General features: G+C 40.5%; 1 non-coding gene and 1 pseudogene across 1 annotated transcript; both read right to left on the bottom strand.

Moving 5' to 3' along the window:
- Positions 1–11,959: 11,959 nt before the first annotated feature.
- On the bottom strand, positions 11,960–12,031 carry TRNAY-GUA (transfer RNA tyrosine (anticodon GUA)). The gene has a single exon. It is a non-coding gene; the product is annotated as a tRNA-Tyr (tRNA).
- Positions 12,032–23,836: 11,805 nt separating this feature from the next.
- LOC102282688 (ferritin light chain pseudogene) lies at positions 23,837–25,942 on the bottom strand (annotated as a pseudogene).

Raw genomic sequence — 25,942 nt, 5'->3', positions numbered from 1 at the left:
TGTGGAGACAGAACATCCATCTAGAATACCACATGGAGCTAAAAATAAAGCTACCCTCCAGAAGGACAAATAAAATCCTTGGCTCCATGAAATGACAACCAAAAGACACTGTATTCTTTATTTCAACTATTTTATCATTCCAAGGTTAGCCCACATATTAGTAAATGTAGAATATGAGCATTGCAAATGAAAGTTCTATTTTAATCCCAAATGAAATTATAAGATCAGAAAAGGCAATAGCAAATCAAAGCAGAAGTCCCAGCCCATTCTATTGGGATAGACCAGACAGTTCAGACTGATGCTTTTGATCCTCAGAATGCCTGAGAATTGCTCATCTATTTGCCACAGGCAAGGAGAATGGGACATCATATCCCAATTTCCTTAAATTGTGCAAGAAGTATAGCCTCAGCTCTTTGGAAAATAGACAAGAATTCTCTCCTAGCTACAGGGGATATAAATGAGAAGAGAGGAACACTTTCATTTATGGGTAAGAGTTTAAAGCAGCCTTGGTCAGCAGTGAGGAAGGTCAGAGAAGAGGAAAACCATAGCCATTCTAAGGACAGGTAACCATGTCATTCATTGGGGTAAAAGTGAAAGTGTTAGTTGCTCAGTCATGTCCGACTTTTTGCGATCCCATGGATTGCAGCCTGCCAGCCTCCTCTGTTCATGGAATTCCCCAGACAAGAATACTGGAGTAGGTAGCCATGCTCTTCTCCAGGGGATCTTCCCCACCCAGGAATCAAACCTGGGTCTCCCGCACTGCAGGTACTTCCAGCCAATTTCAGGCCAGATGAAGAGAGCTCCTTTGTCTCACTCTTCAAGTTGAGTGCACAAAGCTCAAGTGTGACCATCTTACAAGATTCCCCATACACAACTATGTCACAGTTTGCAATTATATACTCTTTCTGGGGAGGTATACACCGTAAACTATATAAGGGCAGGGAAGGTTTGTTTCAGCTCACTACCATCTCCCTAGTGCTGAGAATAGTCTATGGCGTGCAGTAGCTATACCAAACATTCTTTGCTGAACAAGTTGAGTGAATCTCATTTGTTTTCTTTGGGCCACTCATAAGAGTCACTCATTTCACTGTTACTACTTTAAACTCAAAGAATTTTGACATTTCATTTGGTTTCAGATGCCTCTATGTGGCAAATTGCTGGTTGCTCTCCAACAGACTACTCTCAGACAGCAATACACCTTGATAAAATACTGCCTTTCCCAGCTTACATGCTGTCAGATGTGGCCAAGATGATGGAGGTAGAAATATGTGGAACTTTCAAGAGGGTCCCCTCAAAAGAGTTTGATTAATTAGGCAGTGTCTCTCTTTCCTGATGTATGTAATGTGGAGGAAGCCTCGGAAGTCTTCTTGGACCATGAAGGTGATTTTTGAGACAGAAGGTATATGCTAGTGTGGCACAGAAGGATAATAGAAGCCTGGGTCCCTGACAGCTACTGAGCCCCCATTCCAACTCTGGAGTGTCCACTTCCAAGCTTCTTTTGTATTGGAGAAAAATGAGGTTCTATCTTGTTTAACCACTGCTATTTTAGATGTTCTGTTAACTCTAACTGATTACAAAACCCTTTTCTCTATTTGGGAGCTCTGATCAGCCAATAGTAACACAACTTCCTGTTTGTGTGACAACTTTCCAATATGTATTTATTCTGGTTACATCATTTTACCTTCTCATTAGCCCATTGATTTAGCTAAAGGAAGTCACAGGGTTTTGAAGTCTATTTAGTTGCTGAGTAAAGTCTCAAATCCAGTTCTTATGACCATGGACAGCTTTTCCTACTCAATCTCTTGGCTCCATCATCACAGCTGAGCAGGATTACAACCTGTCTGGTATCCCTGACTGCAATATAGACTGGTAAAGATGAGGGGGCCCTGATGCTGGGAAAGACTGAAGACAAAAGGAGAAGGGGCAGCAGAGGGTGAGATGGTTGGATAGCATCACTGACTCAATGGACATGAATATGAGCAAACTCAAATTGATAGTGAAGGACAGAGGAGCCTGGTGTGTTGCAGTCCATGGGATCAAGAGTCAGACATGACTTAGCGACTGAACAATAACAAAGATGGGGGAAGGGGCTGGACCTGAACTTGATCTGCTCCCCACAGTAGCACAGAAACTGGGTTGGGAAGGTACATTGTTGGAAAGGCAAGTAAAGCCATGACCAGATACCTAGCCAGGACCCCACAAGGGAATAGAGCTCCATAGCACAGGCGTCTCTGAAGCAGGAGGCTGTTGATCATCATTACCCATGATAACAGGCCCCTGCTGCTGACCTGGCCTTCATGGGCAGATTTCAGCCTCAGGGAAAAACACCACTGAGAACAAATAGTGTGGTGAGGAGCAAGCTCACTCCTTGAGGCTGGGATGGGCCAGGCGGAGAGAGATTTGGCTCAGGAACCCATATGGACACTGGTTCTCCTATTCAGAGGGCAGCAAGGTAAGCTTGGGATCAGATGGTAGCCCTGAGACTCCAGACTTGGGCCACCACACAAGACTAGAAGAGAGCTAAAGCTTTGCAAGTGCTTCTTGACTCCAGGCTCTGAAGCAGTATTATGGCTTTGGGAGGGGGAATAGAAAGAGGGCTGGTTTAGAGCTGAGAAGGGATGGGAAGAACAATAAGAGCTGAAAATATTTTCTGCAAATTTCCAGACCAGGCCTAGTATACATGTAATTTAGAGGTAATAAAATCAAGTTACCTAAAGTAAATAATCATTCTGAAAATTCACAACTCGGTCCTAAATTAAGAACTTCCCTGAAAGCGTTGGTAATGTCTGGAGTTTTCAAATAATAAAATTCATTCTTCTCATCCAACTTTTATATCATCTCACTATTAAGGACAGTGGCTTCCTGCATGATTGTTAATGATGGCTTTCTTTATTATATTTTAGACCATTTAGCAAAGTTTATTGATTTATACTTCCTTGTAATTAGTTGTAGTGATTAAAATAGCTTTTATGGCCCTCTAGAGATTGACTTTATAAAGAATCAACATTTCCCCCAAATCATGTGCTTTAAAAACATGGTTAAATACTCTTTGAATTCAATACTAAACCATCATTGGTGAAACTGTGATTTTATATGTAGTTGCTTTCTCATCCCTCTACTTATATGGCACTATCACCCAATTACTTGGCAGCCAGTAATAATAAAAGCAGCCAACTTTCAAGGAGTGATGACAGTAAGCAGAACATTGTACTAAGTGTCTTAAAGCATTATTTCATTTAATCCTCTCAATAACCCTCTGAGGCAGAGACTACAGTTCTTAACTATTTAATTGAAACTGGAAGGAGTTAAGTCACTCAGCTGGTAAGTGGAAAATTAGAAATTTGAACCTTTCACCATTGTGACATTAACCTCTGCTTTTAACCACTAAACTCCGCTGCTTGCTACTGAGTGAGCCAAGCAAGACGCCCTGTACATGGGTGAATTGGGAGCCCCCTGACTGACATAATCTGAAGGGTGCTGGAGACCGCTTGTAAACAAAAATATCTCCCCTCACCAACTTCACTTGAAGCTGAAATCCCACCAGTTAGCATGATTTTTTTGACTTAGGTATTATATGTTTCTAGAAAGATAAACTCTCTAAGACACTGCTACTTGAAGTATAGTCTGTCACAGAGCTAGAACAATAAAAATGAAAATACAGAAATAAATCCTAGTGACCTTGGGTTAGGCAATGGTTCCTTAATTATAATACTTAAAGCAGAAGAGACAAAAGAAAAATAGGTAAATTGGACTTCATGAAAATTACAAACTTTGGTGCTATAGATGATACCATCAAAAAAGCTAAAAGAGCTTAGAGAAAATGTCTGCAAATCTTGTACCTGACAAGGGATTATCCAGAATATGTAAAGAACTCTTGGGAACTCCCTGGTGGTCCAATGGTTAGGCGCTTTCATTGCTGAGGCCCAGGTTCAATCCCTGGTCAGGGAAATGAGGCCCCACAAGCCTCACGGAGCAGGAAAAAAAAAAAACCAACTCTTACAACTAGATAATAAAAAGATAAATAACCCAAATAAGAAATGAGAAAAAGATTGGAATAGACATTTCTCCAGAAAAGATATACAGACACCCACCAAACACACGAAGAGACACACAGCATCATGAGTCACCAGGGACAGGCAAGTCAAACCCGCAGTGAACTCACTTCAACTCATTTCACCTCAAAATTCATCTCACATACAGCCACTGTGAAAACAGTTGGGCAGTTCCTCAAAAAATTAAATATATAATTACCATATCACTCAGCAGTTCCACTTCTAGGTGTAAACCCAAAGGTATTGAAAACAACGAAATATTTGTATACAAGTGTGGTAAATAGCAGCACTATTTACAATAGTCAAACTGTAGAAACAACCCAAATGCCCACCAACATGTGCATGGATAAACAAAATGGGGTGTGTACATACAATGAAATATTATTCAGCTGTAAGAAGAAATGAAATACTGACACGTGCTACAACATGGATGAGCCTTGAAAACATGCAAAATGAAAGAGGCCAGGCATCAAAGGTCACAGAAAGCAGGATTCCATTTATATGAAATACCTGAAATAGGCAAACCATAGCAGCAAAAAATGGATTGGTAGTTTCCAGGGCCATGGGGAAGGGAGAATTGGTAGAGACTGCTTAATAGATGCAGGGTTTTCTTTTGAGTAATGAAAGTGGGAACCAAATAGAAAGTATTTGTTCACAAAATTGTGAGTGTACTAAATATCACCAAAACATCACTTTAAAACAGTCAATTTCATATTAAGTGAATTTCACTTCATATTAAAAAAACTTAAGAATAACTGTATCAAAAGATATGCAAAACCTTTACACTGAAAACCTCAAAACATTGCTGAGAAAAATTTTTTTAACTTTAAATGCTTTGAAAATATACTATGTATGTGGTTTGGAAGATTCATTATTATTAAAATGTCAATTGTCCCCCAAAGTGTTTATAAACTCAATATGGTTTCAATCAAATTCCCAGAAGGACTTTTGGGAGAAACTGGCAAGATGACTCTATAAATAAATACAAATGCAAAAGACCTAGGATGCCTAAGCAATTTTGAAAAAGAAAATCAAGATTTCAGGAATTTATATTATCTAATTTCAAAACTTACTATACTATAGCAGTCATAACAATGTATGGCAGAACTGGCAAAAACACCAGTGTAACTGAATAGAGATCACAAAAACAGGCCAACCTTTCATGGTCTTTGGATTTTTGACAAAGGTGTCAACACAACAGGGAAAAAAGTCTTTTCAACAAAATAGTGCTAGAACAATTATGTATCTGGAAATTTTAAAAAAGTGAACTTTGACCTCTACTTTATACCATACACAAAATGTAATACGAGACAGGTGAATGACCTGAAATCATAAGCATTTCAGAGCAAAACAGGAGTATATCTTTATTAATAGGAGCCAGGCAAATATTTCTTAAACATAGGAAGCAGTAACCACCAAAAGACCAAATAACCACAACAACAACAAATAAAAAAACAACCCTGATAAATTACACTTCATCAAAATTTAAAACTTCTGCCCATCATAACACCAATAAGAAGATGAACATGCAAGTCACAGAGAAAATATTTGAAAACATATATCTAAAAAATAACTTAGATTTAGGATATATAAATAATTCCTTCCACTTAATAAAAATAAAAAGCAACCAAATTCAGTTAAGCAAAGGAACTGAACAGACATTTCACAAAAGAAATATACTAATCATGAATAAACATATGAAGAAGTGATCAACACCATTAACCATCAAGATATTCAAATTAAAATGACAAGATACCACTACACATTTAGCAGAATGACTAAAATTTTTAAAGACTGACAACATCAAACGTTAACAAAGTTGTGGAGCAGCTAGAACACTCATATATTGTTGATGTGAATATGAAATGATGTAAACTCTTTAGGAAAACGTCTGGCAGTTTTTCTTTTATTTGTTCATTTACTTGTTTATCTTTGCCTGTGCTGGGTCTTCGTTGCTGGGCTTTTTCTAGTTGCAGTGAGGGGGCTATTCTTTGTTACCGTGTGAAGGTTTCTCATCGCGGGGACTTCTTTTGTTTCAGAGCACAGGCTCCAGGCTGACAGGCTTCGGTAGCTGCTGTGCTGGGGCTTAGTCGCCCTACAGTGTGTAGGATCTTCAGGACCAGGGATCAAGCCCACACGTCTCTCATTGGCCAGTGGATTCTTAACTGCTGATCACCAGGGAAGCTTTCTGGCAGTTTCTTATAAAACTACCCTATGACACAGCACTTCCACTCATTCATCCAAAAGAAATGAAAATATACATACACAAAGACTGGTACAAGAGTGTTCATAGCAACTTTATTCATAATAACCAAGAACTGAAAACAGCCAAAGTATCCATCAACAGAAAAATGAATTTTAAAATTGTGGTATATTTGTATGATGAAATATTAGAGTTATAAATAAGTGAATCAATGGTATATGCAATAACATGGGTAAATCTCAAAAGCATTTTTCTGAGTGAAAGAAGTCCTACATAATAGTATGCTGCTGCTGCTGCTAAGTCACTTCAGTCTTGTCCAACTCTGTGCGACCCCACAGACAGCAGCCCACCAGGCCCCGCCGTCCCTGGGATTCTCCAGGCAAGAACACTGGAGTGGGTTATATGCTATAATTATTTGACAGTTTAGAATGGTTTCAACCAATCCATACAGTGTGAAAATCACAACAGTGGTCATCTCTGGGAGAGTGAAGGTAAGGATTAATTGGGAAAAGATAAGACAGAACTTCTGGGATGATGGCAATGATCCATATCTTATTGGGTTACATTTATTTGTAGTCATCAAGATGTTTATTTTTAGCTGTATGCCCAGGTCAGTGGTTCCCAATGTTCACCATACATTGGAATCACCTGGGAAGTTTTCACCACCAGAGACTAACTTGATTAGCCTGGAGTGCAGCCGGGGTATCAGAATTGCTATAAGCTCCCTAGGTGTTTCCGGAGAAGGCACTGGCACCCTACTCCAGTACTCTTGCCTGCAGAATCCCATGGACGGAGGAGCCTGGTGGGCTGCAGTCCACGGGGTCGCTGAGGGTTGGACACGGCTGAGCACACACACAAGGACATAAAACGCGGTAGAGGTGCTGTGGTGGACACACAGGATATCTTGAGACCATAAGGCACATCTGACCTAGACTATCTGAGGCTGAGAAGGCACTTCAATGTCTCACTTGCATCCTTATTGGTACACTTTGGCAGGAGATGACACTGAACTGAGCCTTAAAAAATAAGAAGTTGGGCAAATGAAGAGTGACTGCAAGGGACTGGAATGCAAGGATGGAGGAAGAATGTTCTAGGCAGAGGAAGTAACACCCCACTATGGCAGCCCTAGAGAGTATCAGCTAACCGCTGATAGAATAAATCACTCTAAAACTTAGTGGCTTAAAACAATGGTTTGTCGTGTTTTGTGAGTCTGTAGGCTGATTGACCAGTTCAGCTACTGCTCTCCCCTGGGCTCACTCCTGTGGCTGCAGACAGGTACAACAGGTAAGGATGGGCTGAGACAGCTGAGCTGTCAGGGCCTTTCATTCCATGCATGGTCTCTCATCCTGGGCTTTTTCATTCTACTGCAGTCCTAAGGCAAGTGTTCCAAGAAGGAAAAGGCAGAAGTCATAAGGCCTATTGTGACCTAGGTTCCAGAACTTGCACTTATCACTTCCACGTTCTACTGATCAAAGTTAAGTCCAAAGGCCAGTTCAGATTCAGAGTAGAAAGAGAAGCAGCAAAGAAGTTGTGACCAGAGTCAACTGATGGCATGTGCCACACTATTGGCATCACCTCTGAAATCTGGTTCTCATCATTCAAATGTCCTACTTTGTAACCTCAACTACCTTCTTTCTTTCTATATTTGTATCAGCTTCTTCAAGGCTTCTAGTCCTTGACTTCCCAACTTCTCAGCCTCTTCCTAACCCTTTCTTCTCTCTCAGCCCAAGTGGTTCATCTCCTGAGCTCTCCTCTCACCTGCCCCCAACATTTCTACTCAGAGAGTGGAGGGGTTGGGCAAGGCAGAAATCATGCAATCAAGAAGAAATCACACAATCCAGAGGCATGGCAGATTTGACCTGCCTACTCTCAGAATCTCAGCTCTCAGCTCCACTTCTCAATGTTTTCACTTGTATCTGGCCAGTTCCTCTCCCATCGCCCTCTAAAGCTAGTCCAGCTCTCCACTGCTTTATAAGCTGTTGATGCAAACCCTCTTCCTCTCAGCAGACGGTGATCATACTCCAGTAAGCAGACATAAGTTATCAGATATGACCTCTCTCAACTTCCTGTTCTTACCTACAGAAGTATCTACCTCATCCTTTCCCTTCAGTCTCAGAGGATGATGTTTCCCTTCATCCAATTCAAATCTCAACTTCTCAGACTTCCCTGGTGGTCCAGTGGTTAAGAATCCACCTGCCAATGCAGGGGACACGGGTTCAAGCCCTGGTCCAGGAAGATTCCACATGCCGTGTCCCACAACTACTGAGCCTGCATGCCTAGAGCCCATGCTCTGCAACAGAAGAAGCCACCACAATGAGAAGCCCACACACCCCCAAGAAGAGTAGCTTCCATTTGCCGCAACTAGAGAAAGACCATGTGTAGCAACGAAGACCCAGAGCAGCCATAAATAAATCAGATCTCAACTTCTGCCTGTGCCCATGACCTTGGACTTGCATTTGGCTTCACAGAATCCAGATTGAAGGCACACAGAGTGAGTGGCTCATAGCAAGGGACAGAAGCCAAAATACTTACAGAGAGAAAAACAATAAGGAGAAGTCATGGAGCAGTAAGAGTAATTAATAAGCATCAGCCAAAAGGAAGCAGAGACTTTGAGTAATCAGAAGCAATAAGGCAAAGAAAAAACAGAGTTGAGAGAAGGTGGCTGTGAGAGGCAGGAGCAGCAGAGGCAGCAAAAACCAAAGTCAATTCTTTTTTTTTTTTTTAATAATTTTATTTATTTATCTTTGGCTGCGCTGGGTCTTCGTTGCCAGGTGGGCTTTTCTCTAGTTGCGGTGATTGGGGGCTACTCTCTAGTTGCAGTACAGAGGCTTCTCATTGTAGTGACTTCTCTTATTGAGGAGCACGGGCTCTAGTGTGCGGGGGTTCAGTAGTTGTGACTCCCTGGCTCTAGAGCACAGGCTTAATAGTTGTGGCACATGGGCTTAGTTGCTCCGAAGCATGTGAGATCTTCCTGGATCAGGGATTGAACCTGTGTCTCCTGCATTGGCAAACAGATTCTTTACCACTGAGCCACCACGGAAGCTCCTAAAGTCAACCTTATAGTAATTAAATGAGGCGGCAAGTAGACTGGTGTGGCTCTGACAGCTTAGTAGCCTATGTAAGCAAAGCAAACCTAAGCCAGAGTCAATGCACCTGGGTCCAAGAGAGTGAAACTTAAGAACAGCCAATCACAAATGGCTAACTAGGCTTCCTCCAAATAAGGCTTAAACTATAGCCAATCAAATAATTGCTTTGTTCTGCTTCAGCATCTTCTCTGTAAAAAAAACTTGGGCCTTGTCTGGAGTGCTCCTAACCAGCTAGCTTTGACACTGCTGCTGATGTTGCTGCTAAGTCACTTCAGTCGTGTCCAACTCTGTGCAACCCCATGGACTGTAGCCCATCAGCCTCCTCTGTCCACAGGATTGTCTAGGCAAGAATACTGGAGTGGGTTGCCATTTCTTTCTCCGAGCTTTGACACTGCCCTATTCAAATCAATGTCTGATCAAATAAACTCTTGAAACAACAAATTTTAATGTGCCTCAGTTTACCTTTTAACAACATAACAGCCTATCATGAAAAGAGGGAACTACAGACCCACTCTCGGGCTTGAAAGTCAGTATCTAGATCACTTCCCAAGTTCCATCCATGTCTGTGTGAACTCAGTTGTGTGGCACTCCTGGGTCCTTGTGAGGCCTGGATGCACAGTCAAGAGTCCTGTTTTCAGAAACATATTGGGTTGGCCAAAAAGTTTGTTTGAGTTTTCCATAACAGTGTATGAAAAGCCTGAACAAACTTTTTGGCCAACCCAATAGATATTTTCAGAAAAAGTCCAATTGCATGAAGTTAGTTGACTAGACCTCTGCAAGTAAAACCTACAAACAAGTGCTTAACCCAGTACCTGTGTTGCTTCTTCATAGTCCTCATTTTATCTACATTTATGTCTAAAGATGTAAGAGGAAAGACATGTTCTGTGTTCCCCACTCAAGGAAAGTGTGTTAGGAGAAAACCATGTGGTTTTCCTATTACTTAGAAAAAGGAAAAATATTCCATTTGGTGTAACAGGTTCAAATTGTTTCTAACGTCTGCAGGCATCCTTCTTGATATACTTTGGTTTCCCTTCCCCCAACCCTATCTTTCCTGACTATATGAGGTTGATTTAACAAAGGTTAATAAGGTAATGTTTGGAAAAAGAGCTCTTTTCTTTAATAAGCTATGTAAATAACCACAGACATAGGAAAAATCCCTTGGGAGATATTAATTAGTTCTCAGAACTCCTAAGAGGTTTCCTTCCTTTAACATTAAGTAACAAAGAAGGAAAAATCTTGGCCACAACAGACGGGTGTTCCATCTTCTGCAACAGAAATTTTTATTCTTAATTCTCAAAAGCCTAGGCTAATGGATCCTTGTAGCTACTCCAGAACCAAAATGATTTGGTATCATAGTCTCAGATATCTGAAGACTTAAAAACTAATCATTTTGAGGTGCCACAAACATGCTGTATAAGAAGGCAAATTAAATAGATGAATGTTGCAAGTCTTCTGACTGCTCCTCTGACTAGTCATTCCCCCAACTCTCTCCCTCTCCTTGGGCCTTTCTATTCCCTGAGACACAGCAACATTGAAATGAAGCCAATTAATAAGCCTATAATGGCCTCTAAAGTAAAAGGAAGCATTGCACATCTCTCATTTTAAAATCAAAAGCCAGCGATGAAGTTTATTGAGGAAGGCATGCGAAAGTGGAGACAAGCTGAAAGTTAGGCTTCTTGTGCCAGGCAGTTAGCCACACTGTAAATACAAAGGAAAAGTTCTGGAAGGAAATTCAAATTGCCACTCCAGTGAACACATGAATTATAAGAAACCAAAACAGACTTATTGCTGATATGGAGAAAGTTTTAGCGGTCTGAATAGAGGATCAAGCCAGCCACAACATTCCCTTAAGCCAAAACCTGATCTACAACAAGTTCCTAACTCTATTCAGTTCTATGAAGCCTGAAAGAGGAGAAGAAGCTTCAGAAGAAAAGTTTGAAGATAGCAAAGGTTGGTTTGAAGTTTAAGGAAAGAAATTATAACATCAAAGTGCAATGTGAAACAGCAAGTGCTGATGTAGAAGCTGAAGCAAATTATCTAAAAGATCTACCTATGATAACTAATGCAAAAGGCTACACTGAACAACAGATATTCAGTGTAAATGAAACAGTCTTCTATTGGAATAAGATGCCATCTAGGACTTTCAAAGTTAGAGAGGTCAATCCCTGGCTTCAGAGCTTCAAAGGACAGGCTGAATCTCTGGTAAGGGGCTATTGAAGCTGGTGACTTGAAGTTGAAGTCAAGGCATGTGTGCGTACTAAGTAGCTTCAGTCTTGTCTAGCTCTTTGCAATCCTGTGGACTGTTGCCCACCAGGTTCCTCTGTCCATGGGATTCTCCAGGCAAGAATACTGAAGTGGACTGTCACGCCCTCCTCCAGTGGATCTTCCTGACCCAGGGATTGAAACCACGTCTCTTAAATCTCCTGCATTGGCAGGCAGGTTCTTTACCACTAGTGCTACCTGGGAAGCCCTGTTGAAAGTGAAAGTAAAAGTGAAGTCGCTCAGTTGTGTCCAACTCTTTGCGACTCTGTGGACTGTAGCCCACCAGGCTCCTCCATCCGTGGGATTCTCCAGGCAAGAATACTGGAGTGGGTTGCCATTTCCTTCTCCAGGGGATCTTCCCAACCTAGGGATCGAACCCAGGTCTCCCGCATTACAGGCAGACGCTTTAACCTCTGAGCCACCTGGGAAGCCCTGTTGAAGCCAATGCTTATTTAGTGTTCTGAAAATCCTAGGGCTCTTAAGAATTATGTTATATCTACTCTACCTGTGCTCTATAAATGGAACAATAAAGCCTGGATGACAGCATATAGCTTCACAACGTAGTTTACTGATTATTTGAACGGTATCACTATTGAGACCTACTGCTCAGAAAAAAAAAAAATTCAAAATATTACTGGTCATTGTCAATCACCTGATCATCCAAGAGCTCTGATGGAGATGTATAAGATTAACATTGTTTTCATGCCTGCTAATACAACATCCATTCTGGAGCCTACAGATCAAGAAGTCATTTCCACTTTCAAATCTTATTATTATATTTCATAAGACTATAGGTGCATCAATCATGGTTCCTCCAATGGATCTGGGTGAAGTAAATGGAAAATCTCTGGAAAGGACTCACCATTCTAAATGTCATTAAGAACATTTGTATTTTCAGGAAAGAAGTCAAAATACCAACATTCACAGGAATTTAGAATAAATTGACTCCAACTTTTATGAATGACTTTGAGGGGTTCAAGATTTTAATGGAGGAAGTAACTGCAGGTGTGGTAGAAATAGCAAGAGAACTAGAGTTAGAAGTAGAGCCTGAAGACATCACTGAATGGCTGGCATCTCATGATAAGGCTTTCACGGATGAAAAGCTGCTTCTATGGATGAGGAAAAAAGTGGTTCCTTGAGATGAAAACTACTTCTGATGAAGATGCTGTATAAGATTGTTGAAATGACAAGAAAGGATTTAGAATGTGACATAAGCCTGGTTGATAAACCAGCAGTAGGATATGGAGGATTGACTCCAATTTTGAAAAAAGTTATACTATGGGTAAAATGCATACTACAGAGAAATCATTCAGGAAAGGAAGAGAATCAGTATGGCAATCTTCATTGCTGTCTTATTTTGAGAAATTGCTGTAGCCTTCCCAACCTTCAGCAGCCACCACCCTGAACAGTCAGGAGTCATCAACACTAATGCAAAACCTTCTACCAGAAAAAAGATTCTGTTTTGCTGAAGACTCAAATGATGGTTGGCATTTTTAAGCAATAGAGCATTTTTTAATTAAGGCATATTCCACGGACAGAGAAGCCTGGCAGTGTATAGTCCATAATGTCACAAAAGAGTTTGACAGGACTTAGTGACTAAACAAAAATAAATACACATTTTTTAGACATAATCCTATTACATACTTAATAGACCACAGTATGGTATAAGCATAACTTTTATATGCACTAGGAAACCAAAAAATTTTGTGTTTATTGCCATGATCTGGAATCAAACCCACAATATCTCTGAGGTATGACTGTCATTTGGACTCAACCTACATTTGCCATCTTGTAGCTGGACTCTTTTCCTACACTGGTCCCCAATTTCAACCTTCTTGCCTTTGCTGACACCATTTCTCCACTTGAAAAACCCTTCTTCCTTCCTTTCTTCTTGCCTCAACTCTGTCTAATCCATAAGATTCAGCTGCTAAAGCCCACCCCAGCTCGGGTTCTAAATCTTCAGATTTTCTCCTTCCTCTAAAAGCTTGAAGGGTAGTTAGTTTTCTGCACCAGTCACTTGGCCTTTCTTATGTACTGCTTTGGGTTTCTTATTACTCTCTCTATCTTATGTGTGCCCAATGAGACTATAAACTCCTGCCCTAAAGGGGTAGGAACAAATTGTCCTGGTCCTACAATGCATTCCTCTTGGCTGGATAAACACAGCTGCTCCATAAGTGTTTCCTAAAAGAATTGGATGTCTTAAATTATCTAATCTTGTATACAGGTTTGTAGAGAACTATCAAAACTTGTGGAAGACTCAGCATACAGAAAAGTGGCCAACCTAGATATCTTCTCTCTGAGCCATACTCCATTCTTTATTACCACTTCTTTCTCCCTCCCCACTTTTTCTTTTCACAGTCTCTATCTGTCCTTTGCTTATATTATACAGACAAATGCTTCTTGACTTGCAAACTTCCATCTGTTATGTAGTTTCGTCCAGATCTAAAGTAGGTTTACTCCACCAATGCCAACAAATGACTTTGAAGGTAGTTTGTTCAGGGCCATGGACTTAAGAACACATGAACCTACCACAGTTCTTGAGGGCTTCTCTGGTGGCTCAGTGGGTAAGAATCTGCCTTCAATGCCTGAGACACAGGAGTTGCAGTTTCGATCCCTAGGTCAGGAAGCTCCCCAGGAGGGTGGAATGGCAACCCACTCCAGTATTCTTGCCTGGAGAATCCCATGGACAGAGGAACCTGGTGGGCTACAGTCCACAGGGTTGCAAAGAGTCAGACACAACTCAAGCGACTGAGCACGCACCACAGTTCTTGAACTCTGCCTTTTCCTCAAGCCTCTGCCTGCCTTCTCCTTCCTGTCACTGCCAACTCCTTTTTAATTCATTGTAGATTTATTTGCTCCTGGGAACTCAGCTACTGTCCCTACAGATGGCCACATTCAACTTGACATTATGAATTTGTTGGTCTGCATTTTATTTTGCTGGGTCCTGATTGTATTTCTGGTGTGCTGCAGTCCATGGGGTCACAAAGAGTTGGACACAACTGAGCGACTCAACTGACTGACTATATTTCTCATTGAAACAAAAGGGTGCCTTTTCTTTCTTTCTTTCCTTCTTTCTTCCTTTTTCTCCCTCCTCCTCTTCCTCCTCTTCCTCCTCTTCTTCCTTTTCCTCCTCTTCTCTTCACTATATTTTTAGTTAGGCTAGATTAAGAAATGCTGCACTAACAAATAAAACTGAAATCTCACTCAATTGGTGGGTTAATACTATAAAACTTCATTTCTTGATCATATCACAGTCCACAGTGGGTCAAGAGAAAGTTGCTGTAACTCTAACAACCCTGAGATCTTCGGAGCTCTCCACTGGTTTCATTCCATCCATCCAGCGACCAAAGGGGACTAAATATTAAACAGAAAATCCACTATTTATTAACTGCCTTGACCTGAAAATGAAATTCAGTTCCATTGGCTAGAACTCAATTACACAGTCTTACCTAACCGTAGGGAACATTGAGACATGTAGACATGTTGTATACCTGTACTCAGTTGCTAAGTTGTGTCCGACTCTTTGCAACCTCATGGACTGCAGCCCACCAGGCTCAGACTCTGTCCAAGGGATTCCCTAGTCAAGAATACTGGAGTGTGTTGCCATCAGTTCAGTCCCTCAGTCGTGTCCGACTCTTTGCGACCCCATGAATCACACCACGCCAGGCCTCCCTGTCCATCACCAACTCCCGGAGTTCATTCAAACACACGTCCATTGAGTTGGTGATGCCATCCAGCCATCTCATCCTCTGTCGTCCCCTTCTCCTCCTGCCCCCAATCCCTCCCAGCATCAGAGTCTTTTCCAAGGAGTCAACTCTTCTCATGAGGTGGCCAAAGGACTGGAGTTTCAGCTTTAGCATCATTCCTTCCAAAGAAATCCCAGGGTTGATCTCCTTTAGAATGGACTGGTTGGATCTTCTTGCAGTCTAAGGGACTCAAGAGTCTTCTCCAACACCACAGTTCAAAAGCATCAATTCTTCAGTGCTCAGCCTTCTTCACAGTCCAAGTCTCACATCCATACACGACCACTGGAAAAACCATAGCCTTGACTAGACGGACCTTTGCTGGCAAAGTAATGTCTCTGCTTTTCAATATGCTATCTAGGTTTGTCATAACTTTTCTTCCAAGGAGTAAGCGTCTTTTAATTTCATGATTGCAGTCACCATCTGCAGTGATTTTGGAGCCCAAAAAAATAAAGTCTGACACTGTTTCCCCATCTATTTCCCATGAAGTGATGGGACCAGATGCCATGATCTTCGTTTTCTGAATGTTGAGCTTCAAGCCAACTTTTTCACTCTCCACTTTCACTTTCATCAAGAGGCTTTTTAGTTCCTCTTCACTTTCTACTCTAAGGGCGGTGTCATCTGCATATCTGAAGTTATTGATATTTCTCCCAGCAGTCTTGATTCCAGCTTGTGCTTCTTCCAGCCCAGCGTTTCTCATGATGTACTCTGCATTGAAGTTAAATAAGCAGGGTGACAATATACAGCCTTGACGTACTCCTTTTCCTATTTGGAACCAGTCTGTTGTTCCATGCCCAGTTCTAACTGTTGCTTCCTGACCAGCATATAGTTTTCTCAAGAGGCAGGTCAGGTGGTCTGATATTCCCATCTCTTCCAGAATTTTCCACAGTTTATTGTGATCCACACAGTCAAAGGCTTTGGCATAGTCAATAAAGCAGAAATAAATGTTTTTCTGGAACTCTCTTGCTTTTTCAATGATCCAGCGGATGCTGGCAATTTGATCTCTGGTTCTTCTGCCTTTTCTAAAACCAGCTTGAACATCTGGAAGTTCATGGTTCACATATTGTTGAAGCATTGCTTGAAGAATTTTGAGCATTACTTTACTAGCATGTGAGATGAGTACAATTGTGTGGTAGTTTGAGCATTCTTTGGCATTGTCTTTCTTTGAGACTGGAATGAAAACTGACCTTTTCCAGTCCTGTGGTCACTGCTGAGTTTTCCAAATTTGCTGGCATATTGAGTGCAGCACTTTCACAGCATCATCTTTCAGGATTTGAAATAGCTCAACTGGAATAGGAAGGATCAAACTGGGTGTTGCTGAACGCTAATGATCTATACCATACCAATCAACTCTATTTTCCAGTTGATTCTCATTTTATCTATTGTATGGAATTTATCTTTAGAATTTATCAATGCTTTTTAGGACTAGGGCATACTGGAGAAGAAAATGGCAACAACCCACTCCAGTATTCTTGCCTGGAAAACTCCATGCACAGAAGAGCCTGGCGGGCTGCAGTACATGGAGTTGCAGAGTTGGACTTGACTGAGAGCACCTGCACGCACACACATACACGTGTGTCTCTCATCTTAGGTTTTTTTCTGTTGACTGCTTGGTTTAATTTGGTCAATTCTTATAGCCTTTTGCTTTTCACCAATCTATTGCCAGAGTACATCCTCAAATAACTTTTTCCAAGAGAATTCTAGAAACTTGTCTATATATCAGTTTCTTGAGGAAAAGGTTTCAAAAGGTCATGTTCATCATTGTGTGTCTATTGCCTAAAATAATGCCAAAATAGATACTCAATAAATTGTTGTCAAATGACTAGGCAAAAGCTTTGAGTTTTTTGTACATTTAAAAGTTTCTTGTTTAAATATTTTTGTTTAGAAAATGTTAGTTTTGCCTTTGCGTTTAAAATCTTTATTTTTCCCTCATCATTAATAGATAATTTGATTGTCTATAGAATATTAGGCTCTAAATTATGTTCTTTCAATACCTTGAAAGAAGCACATGATTGTCTTCTACATTTACTGCTAATCAGTTTCTTGTTTATTTATAGATAACATTCTCCCTCTCTTGAATGTTTTAGAACCTTCTTTTAATAGGATTTAAATTTTATGATTTAATAAGCTTTGAAATTTCATGATGGTTGGTCCAGGTTTGTCTTAAGCATTCAAACTACGAAGTATCCCATAAGTCTTCTCCCTTTGAACACTCATGTACTTTTCATCTTTGAAAATTTTAATTTTTCTTATTACTTCCTATCCTGCATTTCTGTCCTTATGAAACTCACTTTTCCTGTGTTTTCTTTCTTTCTCTCATATTTTCTGTCTCTATGTTTTTTTCTATATTCTTGAATGTTCTTCCAACTTTATCTTCCCCTTTTGGAGAACTATTATGTTTTAACATTAAGAATTCTTTCTTTTTCTTTGATAGTTCCTCTTGTATAAAAATTTCTGTGTACGAGGAGGGGGAGGCAGGGAACTCTCTTTAAATGCATTTTAAATCACTTTCATTATCACTAAGTGGCCTTTATCCCCCTGAATTAGCTCTCTTTTCTCCTGAAGTCAGTTTTCATCTTTATCTTTCCTCTCCATGTTGCTGATTTTCATCATGTGTCCTGCTTGCTTGTTTATGTTTAATAATAATGAACTTGAATGACTATTTGTATAATGATGTGGGGAGAAATATCTAACTGAAAGCTCTATGTATGTTGAAACTTATGTAATCAGCAGCTTAGACCCAGCTAGTAGGAAATAAGTTGTCAAGCTAACAGCCTCCCCAATTTCAAAATAAGAATGGCCCTGTCTTAGTGCAGCAGTGTGCACATTAGAAGACTTGGCTCTCCTCAGACAGTTTAATTTCCTAAGAGGAAAGTACTTTCAGTCTTGCCCAGGGGCAAATGCAGACTGTTCACTATATTGTCCACGTAGTTTGGGAGTCAGGGCTGGGAAAGTTAACTATTTCATAAATATATCATCAGTCAACTCACATGTTTTCAGCTCCAATTTTCCTTCTGGATCTCTGGTATACCTCTGAATCAGGCGCTCTCATGAAATTCTTCAAGACAATGACTTCTACATCCATGCAACCCTTTCATGGTTAATTCTTGGCTACAGCTTTATCTACTGAATGTCATTCATTGATATGCTTTCTTCTATTGTTTCATCTTCCAGAGATTGTTTGAATTTCTTATGTTCTTCTACATCTTTAGTGTTAAAAATGTATCTCACCCTTTCATTCCTTTATAATTTAATGGCGTTTAGGAAATAGGCAGAAGAAATACGTGTACATGATATGCCCTCTTGAGCTAGTATTTAAGCACATATATTTAAAAGCTCCCAGGTGATTCTATGATCTGCTAAGTTTGGAAAACATTGTTCAAATCTATCTTTTATTCTCACTTTCTTTATTTTAGGCAGTAAGCATTTAATGCTTTCTAATTCCATGCATTCTATGGCTCATTTTTATTACTAGTTGATAATTTTCATCAGAGCAAGATGTCTGATGACTATTTATGATTAGCCTAACTGCATCTTACCCAACCCCTTGTACAATGTAAAGCACCTTTTAGAAATTCAACAAATCCTCCTTGAGAAAAAGAATGAACAAATGAATAAGTAAGGGAAGGAAAGATATGCATTTGAGTAACTAGTTTCTCTAGTCTTTTTATTCTGCTGTTATTTACTTCAAGTTTTTTAACTGTACATAGCCATTCAGGATTAATTTCCTTTAAAAATAGATACAGTGACTTGTCTTCATTTTTTAAAGAAACTTTCTATTTCCAAGAGCCCTATTTCCAGAAATCCTTCATAATGTACAAGCTTTCACCTTGCAAATGGTTTAATTTGAGTCTCATACCAGGAATAGCTTGTTTGAATCCATAAACATGAATGAGGCTCATCTTGTGGGATTTTCCTATTTCAGTCCAATGCTTACCTCAAATAGAATCCATTTGGGTGAATTCTGCTGCCATAAACCCATTTAAATTCAAGGTAGCCATTATAAATAGCAGGATTAAAAGCAAACATACCTCAATCATCATTGATTCATATCTCAGACATAAACAATAAAATAGATATGTCTATTAAAATATATTAGGATAAAAATGTTACAAACCAATAATCCACTTTTATTCTTTATGGTGACTCTAAATATTTAATAAATAACATATCTAACCCTTATCTTAATGAGCTCTTTTTTAATGAATGCAGAAATAGATATGCTGAAATTTAAAAACAGGCATAGAAAAAGGGTAGCTAACACATTTATTGAATTATTCTAAGATCTGACTCATGAAATTTTCTTCATCACACACCTAATATTTTTTATTGAGTTAATAAAAGGTTTTAGTCAGTTTAAATGTTAACTATTTTCTTCAATCAGTAAGTGTTTTTATTTTTTACTGGTGATTCGGGTACTGTTCATAGCATTTAAGTCATCCAGGACAATCAGCAAAATCCAGAATGTGGAAAGTTTCACAGGACAGATGACCCCATTTTCTCAACAGAGAAATTGCTTTTCTTGATTGGTTTTAGAAGAAGTACTTGGGCAACTCTGGGAAGAATAAACTGTAGAGAAGCAAAGGTAAAAACACAGATACCAGTTAAGAGCTATGGCACTACTCCATCCAAGAAATGATGGTGAGTTGGATCAGAGTTTTGGTGGTAGAGAAGGTCTAAGTAGTCAGATTTGAATATACTGTATGTTGACGTTCAAGTCAAAAGAATGTGCCAATGGACTGCTACAGAGTATGAGAGAAAAAGCTAGAAGAATGGAGTTGCCATTAACTGAAATGTGGTGCAAGATAAATAGGTTTCAGAGGGAAATCAGAAGTTCACTTTGGGGTAAGTTTGAGATATGTATAAGACATCTAAGTGGTAGTCAGCTGGAAATAATGACTGAGAATTCATGGGTGAGTTCTTCGTAGGAGATACAAATTTGAGGATCTGCAGAGTATATAAATGTTTTCAAGCTATTAGAATAAATTAGATCACCAAGGGAGTAGATAGAGATCTCTTCCTTCAAAAATACTGTGGAATGAACAACCCCAGCATTTAGTAACTTAAAAATGATAATCATTTATTCTCATGGATCTCTAGTTGGATGAGGGTTTGCTGATCTAGGCTGGCCTTGACTAGAATGATTCGGTTCTGCTCCAAGTGGCTCTTCTCGCAGAACTAGTGGACTAACTCAGAAATTATTTTTTCATGGCAGTGTCAGAAGTGCAAGAAGGAAAGGAGAAATATATAAGGCCTTGTGAGGTCTAGGGGCAGAGTTGGATCAGCATTACCTCCATCTCATTCTATTGGCCAAAGCAAGACACAGCTGAACTCAAAGTCAAGGACCAGCAGAATGGGAAGGCAAAGGCACTGATGCACGGAAGGGTAAAAATTCAAGTTCATGAATGCAGTCTCTCACGAGTCCAAGGACTGGGTCCATCCTGGGTCATTTTAACTTTAAAAGATAAGTTAAGATATCTTGATACTCTAAAAGATAAGTTTGAATTCTGCATCTATGCTGTTTCCCACATCTAATTAGGGGCTAAACATATTACCCTAGACATAATCTTAACCATTGCTGTCTCTTGCCTAAAGAATCTTTACTGAAGGCAACCATTCTTTGACTCTTGTCAAAGGAATAAAAATATTAACTCCCTATTACCAGTTACAAGGAATGTCTGTAGAAAGATGATCCAAGATGCCAAAGCTTGCCATCTAACAGTCTGAAGAGAAAAAAAGCAAAGCAAAACTTGAAGAAACAAATGATAAGGAGACATCTGTGTCTAAGCCTGGAAAAATAGTTTCATCCTCAACAGTATTGTCCAATAAGGTATCTAACGTGAATGCATGAAAACGTCATATAGACATAAACCGAGCACCAAACAGGAAGCTATAATTTTATTTTTTTTGAAGCTCTAATTTTAGATAAGCAATAACCAGACATTATTTTTCCAGCTGCTTATAGAATAGTTTATGCGTTTTACCCAGTTTTTTATTTGGAGATAGATTTTTCTTTTACTGAGACAACTTTAATTTTTGGCTACAAAATCTTTATTGTTTCCATTTGGTCCAAGCCTTGGGCACGGGCTCCAGGTTGGTTAAAATATAAGAAAGCCTTCTTAAATGAACAATGCAAAGAAACAGAGGAGAATGATAGAATGGAAAACACTAAAGATCTTTTCAAGAAAATTGGAGATATCATATCATGAGAGCATTTCATGCAAAGATGGGTACAATAAAATAGTAAGGACCTAACAGAAGCAGAAGAGATTAAGAAGAGGTGCCAAGAATACACAGAAAAACTACACAAAAAATGGTCTTCATGACCCAGATAACCATGATGGTGTGGTCACTCACCTAGAGCCAAATATCCTGGAGTGTGAAGCCAAGTGGGACTTAGGAAGTATTACTGGAAACAAAGGTAGTGGAGATGATGGAATTTCATAACTCCAGCTGAGCTATTTCAAATCCTAAAATACGATACTGTTAAAGTGCTGCATTCAGTATTTCAGCAAATTTGGAAAACTTAGCAGTGGCCATAGGACTGGAAAAGGTCAGTTTTCATTCCAATCCCAAAGAAGGGCAATGCCAAAGAATGTTCAAGCTACTACATAATTTTGCTCATTTCACATGCTAGCAAGGTAATCTTCAAAATCTTTCAGCTAGGCTTCAATAGTATGTGAACCAAGAACTTCCAGATGTACAAATTGAATTTAGAAAAGGCAGAGGAACCAGAGATCAAATTGCCAACATCCGTTGGATCATAGAAAAAGCAAGGGAATTCCAGAAAAGCATCTACTTCTGCTTCATTGACTATGTCAAAGCCTTTGACTATGTGGATCACAACAAACTGTGGAAAATTCTTAAAGAGATGGGAATACCAGAGCACCTTACTGTCTCCTGAGAAACCTGTATGCAGGTCAAGAAGCACCAGTTTAAAAAAAAAAAAAGAAGAAGAAGAAGCAACAGTTAGAACTGGACATGGAACAACAGATGAGTTCAAAATTGGGAAAGGAGTATGTCAAGGCTGCATATTGTCACTCTGCTTATTTAACTTCTTTGAAGAGTGTGCATGCTCGGATGCTTCAGTCTTGTCTGACTCTTTGCAACCCTACGGACTGTAGCCTGCCAAGCTCCTCTGTCACAAGATTCTCCAAGCAAAACTACTGGAGTGGATTTCCATGCCCTCCTCCAGAAGATCTTCCTGATGCTGGAATTGAACCCATGTCCTCTGCATCTACTGCATTGCAGGCAGATTTTTTACTCACTGAGTCACCTGGGAAGCCCTCTATGCAGAGTTGCTGCTGCTGCTAAGTCGCCTCAGTCGTGTCCGACTCTGTGCGACCCCATAGACGGCAGCCCACCAGGCCTCCCCGTCCCTGGGATTCTCCAGGCAAGAACACTGGAGTGGGTTGCCATTTCCTTCTCCAATGCATGAAAGTGAAAAGTGAAAGTGAAGTCGCTCAGTTGTGTCTGACTCTAGCGACCCCATGGACTGCAGCCTCCCAGACTCCTCCGTCCATGGGATTTTCTAGGCAAAAGTACTGCAGTGGGGTGCCATTGAGTACATCATGCAAAATGCTGGGCTGGATGAGTCACAAGCTGGAATCAAGACTGCCAGAAGAAATATCAACCTCAGATATGCAGATGATACCACTCTTAATAGCAGAAAGTGAAGAGAAACCAAACAGCCTCTTGATAAGGGTTAAAGAGGAGTGAAAAAGCTGGCTTGAAACTCAATATTAAAAAAACTAAGATCATGGCATCTGGTCCCATTACTTCATGGCAAATAGAAGTGGAAAAAGTAGAAACAGTGACAGATTTTATTTTCTTGGACTCCAAAATCACTGCAGACAGTGATTGCAGCCATGAAATTAGAAAACGCTTGCTCCTTGGAAGAAAAGCTATGACAAACCTAGACAGCATACAAAAACACAGAGACATCACTTTGCCAACAAAAGTCAATATAGTCAAAGCTACGGTTTTTCCAGTAGTCATTTACAAATGTGAGAGTTGGACCATAAAGAAGGCTGAATGTCAAAGAATTAATGCTTTCAAATTGTGGTGCTGGGGAAGACTCTTGAGAGTCCCTTGGACAACAAGGAGACCAAACTAGTCAATCCTAAAGGGAATCAGTCCTGAATATTCATTGGAAGGACTGATGCTGAACTTGAAGCTCCAATACTTTAGCCACCTGATGCAAAGAGCTGACTTACTGGAAAAAGCAAGTTGGGGAAGATTTGAGGGCATGAGAAGAAGGGGGTGACAGAGGATGAGATGGCTGGATGGCATCACCAACTCAATGGACATGAACTTGAGCAAACTCCAGGAGAGAGTGAAGGACAGGGAAGCCTGGCAGGCTGCATTTCATGGAGTCGCAAAGAGTTAGACATGATTTAGCAATTGAACAACAACAACAAAAGGCACAGAGAAGGGGTGAAGCCCTGACATTAGGGGGGTTCCTCAAAGGCCGCTGGGCTCCAGAGGCTCCTAGTCATGCTTGAGGGTGAGCTTTTTGAAGAGATATTTGCCCAACCCAGCCTGGGGACCAGCCATCCTGCAGAGATTGGTCAGGTGTTCTCCCATCTTCTGGAAAGTGTCTCTCCAGGAAGTCACAGAGGTAGGGGTCTGTGAGGGCAGAACCCAGGCCATGCAGATCCAGAAGGGCTGGGTCAGGTTCTTCTCCTTGAGAAGGGTGGCTTCCACAGCATCCCGGGTTTTCCTGACTCATCTTGAGACGGCTTCTGCATGTCCTGGAAAAGGGTGCAGCTGCAATGTTGATTTTGCATTTTCAAGAGATGCTGGACCCTCTCTTGCTTCTTCTCCTCAGCCAGTTCACAGAAGTGGCCCATGTCCTCCAGAGCCACATCATTGTGGTCAGTATAGAAGCCCCGCGAGAGGTAGGTGTAGGAGGCCAGCAGACATGTGTTGACCAGGCAGATGACGGTGGCCTCCACCTCGGTGGAATAATTCTGACGATTCTGGGAGCTTATGGTTGATCACTAATGAGAAGCTACGCTCGAAAAATGATGTTCACTGGTCTTGGTGATCGGGGAGAGTTGAGTGGCTGATTCTGAGGGTTGTGACTAAAAAAAGGTTGGAGGGTGGTGGGAGGCTGGTGTAAGGGTGAGGGGGTGGGGGTCCCTGGGTCTATTCCATCCAAACATTATTAAAGCAAGAGATGCATCTACGGGACCGCTGAGGGCAGTGCCGAGACAACTATTTTATAAACACATTTTAAAAATCCAAGAATTTGAATGTTTTTGGAAGTAAGGAGATCAGAGGAACAATTCTTTTTAAGGATATAATCTGCTGTTATCAGCTTAGTCTACCAGCCTGGATATTTGAAAAGTGATGAATCAGATAACCTGGTACAAATACTGTACACTGTATTTTAAGCTGCTTTTGCTAGATCTAGAGATTTTGGGGACTGAAGGAGCCCTAGAGATCATAATCGCCTAATTTTATAGGTGATATAACAGAGGCCCAGAGAGGTTAACCTGCTTCTTTTGACAATAAAAGAATTAGATCATGTGAGTTGTAACCCAGTGGTGGAGACAGAGAGGGGTGACTGTGAGATGCTTTTCTCTCACCTCCACTTCATCCATCCCTAACTTCTAGTCATCTCTCTTTCCCTTCTCTTCAGTAACCAATAATCTAGTAAAAAAAAAAACAAAAACCAAAACTGTGAGTCACCACTTAACCAAAGCTTCCAGACAAGGCCCGCATGTTCCCCTCCTGCTACCCAGCCCAGGATAGAAAACTTGGAGTGGTCACTCTCCCCTTACAAAAACCACCTTCTGTCTCTATCATTAGTCTCTACAGCTTTGTGGACCTTGAAAAACTGGAGGATTTGTTGGCATCCTGTTGTTTCTTTTATTCCCTTTACTTTATCTTCCTGTGTTTGTCCCTACCTGACTTGCACTTAAGGCCGATTTTGGAGATAGTGCTTATGTGTATCTGTGAGAAATGATATATCTCTTCTTCCCTATAGGCACTAACTGGTTGGCCCATTTAAGCTTAATTTCTTCTTGGGAGTTTGACTAATTATTCGTGGTTTTGGCTAGAATCTCTTCCAGCAGCTGCAACACACAGGCTTCCAAAATCCTTTCTGGGCCTAATGTGCTGCTTTTCCCTTTTTAAAGGGGAAACCGAGAAGTTCAGGAAATGATTACTTTGCATGTGTGCGCTGTGTGCTGAGTCACTTCAGTTGTGTCCGACTCTGGCAGTCAGTGTGAATGCTTATTAGGCCAGCTGTGTCTATTAGCTAAAATGATCAAAATTAGAATTCTTCCTTCATACAGAGACCAGGAGATAGACGGCCTATCGTTCCTAGTGATTGCATTTAATTTTATTTTTCATTTAATTTTATTTTTTAAAGGTCATTTTCTTATTTTTTTACCTTTATTTAGGTAGTTAGTTTTGGCTGCACTGGGTCCTCATTGCTGTGCACAGGCTCTCTCTAGTTGCAGTGAGCAGGGGCTACTCATTGCTTCGGTGTGCCACCTTCTCACTGGGATGGCTTCGCTTGCTGCGGATTGCGGATTCTAGGCACAGGAGCTCAGTAGTTGTGAAGTACAGACTTAGCTGTTGCAT

This window comes from Bos mutus, chromosome 24, assembly GCF_027580195.1.
Source record: "Bos mutus isolate GX-2022 chromosome 24, NWIPB_WYAK_1.1, whole genome shotgun sequence".
Taxonomy (NCBI): Eukaryota; Metazoa; Chordata; class Mammalia; order Artiodactyla; family Bovidae; genus Bos; species Bos mutus.
Note: the sequence above shows the minus strand (reverse complement) of the source record. Positions and strands in the feature narration are given on the sequence as shown.